Raw genomic sequence first — 8,954 nt, forward strand, 5'->3', positions numbered from 1 at the left:
TCCTAAGTGCCAGGTGTGGTTTGTGCCAGTAATCCCAGCAATCAGGAAGCTGAAGCAAAAGAATCTTCAATTCCAACCTAGCGTGTCTCCAGAGCGGAACCCCGCCTCAGCCCAACAGCCAAGATCGAGGCGTAGTTCATGACCCCAGTTCCAGTACTCAGGAGGCTGAGGCAGAGGATTCCTGCAAATTCTGGTCTACATAGTTCCAAGCCAGCCAGAGCTACGCAGGGAGGTCCTGTCCCACCTCCCACCCCAAAGGAAGAAATGCCCTAAACATAAAGACTTCTGGGGGTGGTGAGTGGTAGCAGACAGCTTTTTTTTTTTTTTTTTTTAATTTTTAATTTTAAGATTTATTTATTTATTATGTACACAGAAGAGGGCGCCAGGTCTCATTACAGATGGTTGTGAGCCACCCTGTGGGTGCTGGGAATTGAACTCAGGACCTCTTGAAGAGCAGTCGTTGCTCTGAACCTCAGAGCCGTCTCTCCAGCCCTAGTAGACAGCTTTGATCCCAGCTCAGGAGACAGATAGGTAGAGCTCTGTGACTTCAAGGCTAACCTGGTCTACATTTAAAGATCTTCAAAACAAACAAACAAACAAACGGTTCAGGTTTGTTTTTTGTTTTGAAGTTCCACCGTGGTGTAGGGTGGTTGAACTCAACTCACATCATCAGGTTTACGTCAAGTGCTTTTACTTCACAGACCAACTCACTTGCCCAAACAAAAACTTTAAAACGTTAAATGACTCAAATGGGACGGTGGGTGAAGGGCACTTGTACAAGGCTGGTGACCTGAGCTGGATCCCTAGGACCCACGCCAAAGTGGAAGGAGAGAGAGCTGATTCCAGAGCTGTCCTCTGACCTCCGAAAGTTCTCCATGACAACACACACACACATTTTAAACATCTTCACTGCTGTTGTCCCGTCCTCTTTTCTTCCTGGGGACAGTCCTGATTTTCCACCCCACCCAACCTCTGTCTCCAGCTTCTTCTTCTTCTTCTTCTTCTTCTTCTTCTTCTTCTTCTTCTTCTTCTTCTTCTTCTTCTTCTTCTTCTTCTTCTTCTTCTTCTTCTTCTTCTTCTTTTCTTCTTCTTTTTTTTTTTTTTTTTTTTTGTTTGTTTGTTTTTCGAGACAGGGTTTCTCTGTATAGTTTTGCGCCTTTCCTGGAACTCACTTGGTAGCCCAGGTTGGCCTCGAACTCACAGAGATCCGCCTGGCTCTGCCTCCCGAGTGCTGGGATTCAAGGCGTGCGCCACTACCGCCCGGCAAGTCTCCAGCTTCTTGACCAAGCACAAGGAAGGGAAAAAAAGAGGGGAAGTCGGACAGATGAGCTCTGGAGCCTTTGCACTGGCTGGGCCGGGGGCGGAGCCTCTTTGGTAGAGTGCTGTATGAAGACTCTTTTTGTTTTGTTTCTGTTTTTTCAAGACAGGGTTTCTCTGTGTAGCCCTGGCTGCCCTAGAACGCACTCTGTAGACCAGGATGGCCTTGAACTCAGAGATCGACCTGCCTCTGTCTCCTGAGGGCTGGGATTAAAGGCGTGCGCCACCACCACCTGGCTTATATGAAGAATCTTAATCAAATTTGTTGAAATAAATGACAGCAATGGGGCCAGTGACGGAATGCAGTGGCAGGAAGCTTACCTAGCATGTGGGGCCTGGGGGCTCACTCCCTGGGTTAACGAAAACAAAAACAAAACAACCTTCCAAAATACCATAGTAGTTGCCAGTGGCTGGGAAGGGGTGAAGTGTTACTCAGTGGGTTCACATTTTAGACGTGCAGGGTGAAAAATTTAACAGTGTTAGTACCCTTAATACTATTGAACCATCAACGTAAAAACAATGAAGATGCTTCCCCACAAACACAATAAAAAGGTCCTTGTGAGGGCACTGGAGAGGTGACTCTGTGGTTAAGAGCATTGTCTCCCTTGCAGAGGACCTGGGTTCGGTTCCCAGCAGCCATACGGGGGCTAAAAATGTTGCCTGTAAACACTCTCTTCTGGCCTCCATGGACACAGCACAAATGTGGTGCAATGACCCACACAGATAAAATAGAAATAAACCTTGGTCAGGTGTGCTGAACACTCAGGAGGCAGACAGAGGTAAGTGGATCTCTGTGAGTTCGAGGCCTGCCTTAATCTACATAGTGAGTTCCAGGACAGCTAGTGCTACACAGTGAGACCCTGTCTCAAAACAAGCAACAACAACAAAAAAAAATTCAAAATAAAAATAATAAAATTATTTTATTATTTGAATAAAAATGGCCCCAATAGGGTCATACATTTGAATGCTTAGTCACCAGAGACTGGCACTATTTGGGAAGGATTAGGAGGTGTGTTGGAGGAATTGTGTCTCCGAGGGTGGCCTTAAGGGATCAAAAAGCCCAAGCCAGGCCCAGTGTCTCTCTCTCTTCCTGCTGCCCGTGGATCCAGATGGAGAACTCTCAGCTCCTTCTCCAGCACCATGTCTGCCTGCATGCTGCCACGTTCCCACTATGATAATGAACTAAACCTCTGAAACTGTAAGCCAGCCCCAGTGAAATGCCTTCCTTTATAAGAGTTATCATGGTTATGGCTTCTCTTCATAGCAATAGGACACTGACCAAGACAAAAATAATAAAGGGCTGGAGGGATGGCCTGGTGGTTAAGAGTACTGCATGCTCTTACAGAGGACCCAGGTTCAGTTCCCAGCACCCACACTGAGCAGCTCACAGCCTCCTTTCTCTCCAGTTCTAGGGTCTCTGACACCCTCTTCGGACCTCCATGGGCTCCAGCATGCCCCTGGTGCACATACAAACAAGCAGGTACACACACAGGCACACAAAGAAAAACTCTAAACTTTCAATAAAAGTGCAAGAGATGGGGCTGGCAAGACAGCTCGGAAGGTAACAGTGTGTGCCACACAAGCCTGAAGTGTGACACCGGCAGATGTGGTGCCAAGGGTCTGTAATCTCAGCATCCTACCTGGAGATGAGCGGTGGAGACGGGAATCACAGGGTGGTAGAAACAGTGAGAGACCCTGCCTCAAAGACATAGTGGAAGAAGGGAACCAACTTTGGAAGTTGTCTGTGGACCTCCATATGTGTGCTGTGGCATGCATGCATTCTCTATCCACCCCCTTGTCTGTCTTTCTTTGTGTGTGTGTGTCTGTTTCTCTCTATTTCTTTCTCCATCTCTCTCTTCTCTCTTTGTTTCTCTGTGTGTCTCTCTCTGTCTCTGTCTTTGTTTTCTCTCTGTCTCTGTGTCCCTGTCTCTCTGCCCTTCTGTCTGTCTGTCTCTCTTTCTCTCTCATCTGTCTCTCCTCTCTCCCTCTGTCTCTCTCTCCCTCTGTCTCTCTCTCACACACACTCCGATAATAGATTAACTAAAATAAAATGAAATGACTGGAGATGTCGCTCAGCCGGAAGAGTGCTTGTCTAGCGTGCATCCTGTAACTGGGTGTGGTGGTTGAAAGCCTATTAATCTAGAACTTGAGAGGTGGAAACAGAAGATTAGAGTTAAAGGTCATCTTTGGCTACATGTCAAGTTAAGGCCACCATGAGATATGTGAGACTCTGTCTTAAAAAAAAAGTTCAATGTAGAAAAAAATGAAGAAGAAGAAGAGGAAGAGGAAAAAGAAGAAAGATTGGGAAATGTTGGCAGGAACTGGAGCTGAGCTTTGTTATGTGAGTTTATTTTGCTGTCTTCTCTACTTATGTTTATACATTTTCACTAAAAGTTCCCTAATATACAACAGAAATTAAAGAGAGAGAGACAGCATATAGAAGTGTTCTGTTTTGTTTTGGAGATGGAGGTCTCCATCTGCCGCTGGGCTTTAACTTGTAGGCTTACTCGGTTCTCAGCTTCTTCTCCTTCTTCTCCTTCTCCTCCTTCTCCTTCTTCTTCTCCTTCTTCTCCTCCTCCTCCTTCTTCCTCCTCTTCTTCCTCCTCCTCCTCCTCCTCTTCTTCTTCTTCCTCCTCCTCCTCCTCCTCCTTCTTGTTTTTTTTTCCAGAGCTGAGGACCGAACCCAGGGCCTTGCGCTTGCTAGGCAAGCGCTCTACCACTGAGCTAAATCCCCAACCCTGGTACTCAGCTTCGTATGTAGCTGGGACCACAGGCGTGTGCCACCACCACTCTTTGCACACACATACTCTCACACGTATGTGTATGTGGGTATGATTATTTTCTTTTTTTTTTATACGACTGTGTTTATTCTGTGTGTGTATATACATGTTCTCATGTGAGTGGGCACATACATGTCTGCAGATGCTCATGAAAGCCTGAGGTTGATATACAGTTTTCCCCTATCTCTCTCCACTTCATTCACTCAGGTTGCTGTGTGTGTGTGTGTGTGTGTGTGTGTGTGTGTGTGTGTGTGTGTGTGTGTGTTGTTGTTGTTGTTGTTGTTGGGGGGGTCCCCTTTTTCCAACTCCCTGTGAACTGGGATTACAAGAGAGCTGTCCTGCCCACCAGCACTAAATGAGTTCTGGGGATTTGAACACTGGTCCTCCTACTTGCCTGCAAACACTTAATCCTGAGTCATGCCCCCAGCCCTCTCCTCCCTTTTAACTGTTTTCTTATTTTTATATTTTATGCATAGGTGTTTTGCCTGTATGTACGTATGTATGTATGTACGTACGTACGTACGTACGTATGTATGTGTGTGTATGTATGTATGTATGTATGTGTGTGTGTATGTATGTATGTATGTGTGTGTGTATGTATGTATGTGTGTGTATGTATGTGTGTATGTGTGTATGTGTGTATGTATGTGTGTATGTGTGTATGTATGTGTGCCACGTGCATGAATGGTGCCTGCAGAGACCAGAAGAGGCCATGTGGGCATTGGGAATCGAACCTACGTCCTTTGGAAGGACAGACAGTGCTTTTAACTTGGGTGCCATCTCTCCAGCCCCTGCTCACCCACCTTGTTTTTAGACATGGTCTCACTCTGTCACCCAGATCGGCTTGGAACTCACAAGGGCTGTCCCGCTTCAGCTTCCCAAGTGCTGGGGTTTCAGGCATGCAACGCTCCATGCCTCTCTCCATCTCCACCACTTTCAGGCCGTGTGGCTTGGGACAAATGATCTAACCTCTGTGAGGCCACTTCATCACCTGTCAAAGGGGGAAGATGACTTCAGGGGACCCATGGCTGGGGATTCTGGGGCAAAATTCATCACCTTCTGTGCCAGGCCTACGGGAGCACTCGGTGGCGGCAGCACGCAGCTCTTTTAAGCATTTCCAGGAAGCCGGGGCCTTATCCTTTGAGGCCCCAGCAGATGTGACCTTGACCTTGCTGGAGTGTGGGTATGCCGGCACCTGAAGGAGTCAAGAAGCTATCGGGGGCTGTTCTTTCCACTAGAGATTGTGGGTTTTTTCCAGGCGGGGGAGAGGCGGTGCCTCGCACACCTGTGCATGGATTTCCGCCAGCAGAAACCAAGACACAAAGAGCGCAAAGGGCCCGGGAGGTCTTCGGTGAGCGTCTTTCAGGGACTGCAAAGATCGTTGTCACTTAGCGTGACCTTTCTGTGTGGCACACACTGTTAGGCCATCTCTTCATCCCCCGTTCCGGGTTCTGTGCCTGAGCCCCCCAGCACAGGAGAATTTGTCCAGACTGCCCTGGAGGAACCCATAGTGCTCACTGCCCTGAGGTGCCACTGGTATCGCTGTGCTTCTGATGGGGTGTCACTCAATCTCTCTCAGCCTCCAAAGCACCCCCTGGAAAATGGAGGGTTTGTTGTTGTTATTTGCACTTCTGGGGATTTGAACCCAGGTCCTTCCACACAGCAGGAAGGTGATCTACCGTTGAATACAGTCCCAGTTGTTTTTGTTTTCAGGGAGGGGATTGATTTTTGAGACAGGCTTTCTCTGTGTAGCCCTGGCTGTCCTGGAATTTACTCTGTAGACCAGGCTGGCCCCAAACTCAGAGATTCACCTGCCTCTGCCTCCAGAGTGCTGGGATTAAAAGGGTGCACCTCCACAGCCTGGTTACATTCTCAGTTTTTAAATGGAGTTTGAAGGTTGGTAAGATGCAGCCTATGATGCAAGCCTGTAGACCTGAGTTCGATTCCTGGAACCCATTTAAAGGTGGAAGGAGCGAACTGACTCCACAGAGTTGTCCTCTGACCTCCCCACATGTTGAACATACAAGCACATGCACCCTTGAGTGTGTGTGAATGCACACAATTAATTAGTTAAAGAAAAAATTTGCAACTGGATCTATCTCATAGGCTGTGTCAGGTTTTATCAACAGACAGCATGTAGTTCATACAGTTAACATGGAGGATTGTTGGGGACAGTTTCTCCTGCCTGGGGCCACACACGTCACTATCAGCATCCTGCAGACCCAACCCCAGGAGCAATGTCTAGATTTTCTTATGACCTCAAAGCATCCACGGGCGAGGGACTTGGCACTTTGCCAGTCACTGACTTGAGCTGGTTGAGGTGTTGGGCTAGCTCTTTCTCTGTCTCTGGGACAGCACTGATTCAGGCTCTGTCACCATCTACAGCAGCTCTGCAGGTCGGGACTGTGTGTGAGGGTGCACATATTCTACTTCTGTGCTACACACACAGTAGTCACAGGCCCCGTGTGCTGACTGGACACTGTCAGAGCACAGCTAGAGGAGCAAGAGTGATTCTGTAGCCCAGGCTAGCCCGGGACTCTTCAATTCTCCTGCCTCAGCCTCCTGAGTGCTGGGATTACAGTCACATGCTACTATACTTGTTTTATTTTCTTGTGTTCATCTTTTTCTTCTGAGATTATCACCCACTCAGGAACAATTGACTCGGCCACAGCTCACACGCACAGAGGACCTCACTCCAGGTGGAGGAAGATGGTCGGGTGGAAAGCTGCAGGTGTGGGCTTATACCAGAATGTGGCCATTTCTGGTTGTACCTCTCAGCCTGCTTCCTTACCTGGAAAATGGCCAAGATGTCCCCCCTCCCGCCCCCCCCAAAAAGAAGTGATCCAGTGAAACATGGCAGTGTGCTGGAATGGCGCTTCCTCCCACATCCTACCCTGGTGCATCTACAAGATTCCTGACCAGTGCACCTCAGAACTCTCAAGGCCACAGCAAGAGAAGGCTGGAAGCTGCCACATGGGGGTCACCAAGGACACAGGACTGTTCAGGATGGGACATATATTCAAAACCAGCTGTGGAGGCATGGGGGCACACCTCTGTCATCCCATCGCTCAAGCCCAGGCGGCAGAGGAAGAAGGACCACTACAGGTTGGGGGTCAGCCTGGTCTACATAGGTGGTACACATCTATAATCAATAACTCAGTAGGCTGAGGCAGGAGGATTAGGAGTTCAAAGCCAGCCTTGGCTACATAGAAGACCCTATCTCAAAAAAAAAAAAAATATGTAGAAGTAAGTGCTCTTTCAAGGGAGACGACATCTCAGTCAGTAAAATGCTTGCTATACAGGCATAAGGACCAGAGTGTTGTGGAATATTTGTTTAACTAGGTGAAGATGTGTTACATTTATTTGTTCATGCTGCGTTTGTTAACTATGTGAAAATATGTTGTATTTGCATTAATTAAATAAAATTAACCTGGCTCAGAGAGGCGGGGTTAGCAACTGGTTGACAGGAAGTAGCAGGGAGGGGCTTAGCGTGGCGGTGTGGAAGGTGGTGGCTTCCGGGATGCCAGCAAAGAGAGAAAGTTAGCCAGTTGCTACTCTAACTCTCTGGGCTCACAGGTTTTTCACCCTAGCCTTTGAATCCCGAGTTTTATTAGAGCAATAGAGATTTAGAACTGCCTTTAGTGGTAACAACAGAGCCATTGTCTGGGGGAATAGAATTCCCCCCAGGCTACGGCCTTAGAGCCTGGCCACTAGTAGCTTAAAGCGCAGCCACAGTTAGGAATGTAAAACAGCGCTGGAGTTTGGATCCCCAGCATCCATGGAAAAGCTGGACATGGGGTACAGAGACAGGCAGATCCCTGGAGATTGCCAGCCAGCCAGTCTAGACGAATTGGTGAGCTCCAGGTCCAGCGGGAGACCATGTCCCCCAAAAATAAGGTACAGAGTGACTGAGGAAGAAACTCTGGTCTCCACACGCACAAACATGCACATGCATGTACACACACACACACACACACACACACACACACACACACACACACACACGTGCACACACCAGACACAAAGTACACACAGGCAGATGTGGTAGTCCACACCTGTGATTGCAGCAAGCTGGAGGGGGAGGGAGAAGGATTGGGAGTTTGAAGCCAGCCTGGACAGACAGTGACCCTGTCTCACATAACCAAACAGTCTGGAGATGTAGCTCAATTAAGTGTTTGACTAGTATGCACAAAGCCCTGGGTTCCATCCTAACACCACATAAACTGGACATGGCGGCACATGCCTACAATCTCAGTGTCCCAGAGGTGGGCGGGAGATCGGGGTTCAAGGTTAGCTGGGCATGGTGGCGCACACCTTTAGTCCCAGCACTCAGGAGGCAGAGTCAGGTGGATCTCTGTGAGTTCAAGGCCAGCTTGGACTACAGAGTCAGATCCAGGACAGGCTCCAAAACTACATGGAGAAACTCTGTCTTGAAAAAACAAAAAACAAAAAACAAAAAAAAAAAAAAAAAAGAAAAAAAACCTCAAATACTGGGGGTGAGGAGGAAGAGACTAGAGAGATGGCTCAGTGGTTAAGAGAACTGGCTGCTTGTCCAGAGGATCCAGGTTCAATTCCCAGCACCTACAGGTCTGCTCACAACTGTCTGTAACTCCAGTTCCAGAGCATCAGTGCCCTTTTGAGGCCTTTGTGGACACACACACCATGCACAGACATACACACAGACAAAATGCTCTTATGCTAAAAAAATAATAATAAAATAAATTAAAAAAAGGAACCATCAGTGAACTTGCATGTCAGTTTGTTAATGCTGTGATTATGTTAATGTTTCACTAGTTGTAGAGTGTACACCATACTAATGTAAGACATTGATTAATAAGGGAAACTGTCAAGTGAGGG

The sequence above is a fragment of the Peromyscus maniculatus genome, chromosome 23 (genome assembly GCF_049852395.1).
Source record: "Peromyscus maniculatus bairdii isolate BWxNUB_F1_BW_parent chromosome 23, HU_Pman_BW_mat_3.1, whole genome shotgun sequence".
Classification (NCBI taxonomy): domain Eukaryota; kingdom Metazoa; phylum Chordata; class Mammalia; order Rodentia; family Cricetidae; genus Peromyscus; species Peromyscus maniculatus.